At 46.6% G+C, this 2,494-nt stretch overlaps 1 pseudogene; it reads right to left on the bottom strand.

Annotated features, from left to right (window-relative positions):
• The window catches only part of LOC134467530 (uncharacterized), a 2,399-nt pseudogene extending 355 nt beyond the window's left edge, over positions 1-2,044 (bottom strand).
• Positions 2,045-2,494: the final 450 nt, after the last annotated feature.

Here is a 2,494-nt window from a genome sequence, read left to right as displayed (position 1 = left end):
GAAGTAGCAGCACTGGATTAGCGTGAAGAGGAGGATGAGGGCGCTGGCGAGTACACAACCCCTGAAGATCCAATCCCACCATGTACGCTGCCTCTGCGGCATGGTTGGTGGAACTGGTGAGGAGCTCTGCAGTCTTCTCGGCCAGGTTTGTTTGTACCTGGGCCTGGTTGAGTACACTGTACCCGCTGGATGAGCTGCTGTAGGGTCACGGTGTCTGCCAGCGCCTGGGTCCCCTCCTTGTAGAAGGGGTCGGTGTTCTCCCTTCAGGGAGAGAGGTCAAAGTCCAGTGGGGTTGAGTGACCTCATGGAGAGGTCATCTGTCACCGCTAGACAGAAGCTGTGGTTGGTGGGGCATGTCAGCCCGCCATAGGAGAAAGAGTTCATCTTACTGATGCCACACACTCCTGTGTGTTGGACACCTGGACGGAGTTCAAGTATCCATGGAGTGACCTAACGGTTATTAACTTGGAATCAAGAGTATTACAAGTACAGATGACATAGGCCTATTTGGTCATGGCAACAATTCGAGTGGTGAACAATGTCTCAGTTGTACCTATAGTCATATACCCTGTAAGGTGGTCCCACGTTAATACCTGAATACATTAGAGTGGTCAATAGCTCAGAATACTGTACATTTTTCATTTTGCCAGATTCAAACCACCTATGTAAATCCAAGATCACTATAAGATCTTGCAGTGCACGCTTAGGCACTCTGTGCCGCGCACATCTAAAACTTGTTGGGGGGGCAGCAGTAAACAAATCTTGTGCAAATGTCTATGTCAATAGGCTGCGTCACGCTCGAGCTTGTATGTTTGGTTGAATAATGCTAGACTAGTGGTCAGTAGCGCCTGCGCTTCTGACCGCACAGCCTTAATGATTCGTTTATTGGAGTTAGTGAGGTGCTGGAATCCAGTGGCCACATGGCTTGCCAGCCAACTTGTGTACTGCGACTGTCCGCTGATTCTGTACGAGTTCACTGCCGAATTGACTGTACCAAAGAGGCCAGATATTTGTGAGAGTAAATCTCTTTTGCTGCGCATAGAATTTACTTGAGCCGCGAGTCCAAATCCATAGTCAGTAATCGGGTCTTCGATGCGTGACTGCAGCCATGTGTATGTGTCTCCATTCGTGTCACGATGTGTAGTGTAGGCAGTCAGTATGTATGAAATGTGTGCCATAACTAAATTGACATTGTGCAACAAGGTTTTGTTCATGCTACCCTTAATCAGTTGTGTGTGGGTGTGGATGAAGTATGGGACATTGTGTTGGTCATGTATAACACAGGTAGTCAATTAAAACATTTCTTGGTTCACATGTGCAATCAGAGGTGTGGTGTACAAATTGTTACTATGGAGTCAATTGACACCACAGTACACTTCTTTCGTCGGTTCTCATCTGTGAGGGGAAAAGACAGGTTAAGTAATGTCGTTGTAGACTATATGTGTGAGGTTATGTACAAGGTCCTACGTGCGGTAGCACTTTTCCGGATCCTTCTCATCATGTTTTATGTGATAGAGTATGTGCAGAACACCAATGTTAGCGAGTGGGCAGTTTTAAAACTGATACCACATGATGCTATTTTGTAATTCTTTAGTGGGCTATGGAGTGCAGCCTACGGTGAGTTTAAAGGGAGGATGGATGGAGCCTTCATTACAACGTTTGTGTGTGGCAATTTTGACCCGGAGCTACTCCGGAGGGCCAGGCTATATCTTGTTTAGTATGTAATGAAATGAGATCAGTGTGTACTGGCCCCTTGAAGGATTTCCAAACCCATCTCCAACATCCGTAGTTGTGGGGGAGCTGCACCCCTTGGTCAGGCCTAATGTGTGTCGGCCCGACAGTCTTCTTTTTGTCCGGCGTCCATGGAATGGCCGCAGCTTCTGTAACAGAAACATAATATGATTATTCATCAGATGAGCACCTAAACCTTTTGCATTGCACTTAAGTGAAAACATTGCAGTTTCCCCTGGTCACGGCCAGACAACTGTTGTTCACAGCTTTATGGGCCGTGCCAGTGTGGGACAAAGGTATTTTCTCTCACAAACACGCGCACCATTGTTCATATCTCCTGCAACAAATACATTTTCAGCAGTAGGATTAAGTGTGTGTCACTTCTCACATTATATTGCTGTTGCCTTAGTGTAGCCTGTGCATACAGTGCTTTGGGCAATTTGTCAGCGCTGTGGGCTGAGGTGGCCACCGTCAGTGGTCTCAAGTCATTTGGAGAGATGCAGGTCAATGGAAAGTCTTATGACTCGCCCTGTCATTACTTCAAATGGGCGGAAGCCCGTGGCATTAGTGTTTGTGCTGCGTGATGTGTTTCGAGAACCTTTGGCGAATGTAACACAAAAATGTTTTTCCATGACTTATTCTGTGAGATGTCCCATGATCCGATTCGATACCCCATGTGCTGGAACAATTTGTCTAACCAATACTCGCACTATGCGAGGTATTGTTTCGTATTGGAATGGCTTCGACACATTTCAATAATTAA

The sequence above is a fragment of the Engraulis encrasicolus genome, chromosome 17, assembly GCF_034702125.1.
Source record: "Engraulis encrasicolus isolate BLACKSEA-1 chromosome 17, IST_EnEncr_1.0, whole genome shotgun sequence".
Lineage (NCBI taxonomy): Eukaryota > Metazoa > Chordata > Actinopteri > Clupeiformes > Engraulidae > Engraulis > Engraulis encrasicolus.
This window is presented reverse-complemented; position numbering and strand designations above follow the sequence as displayed.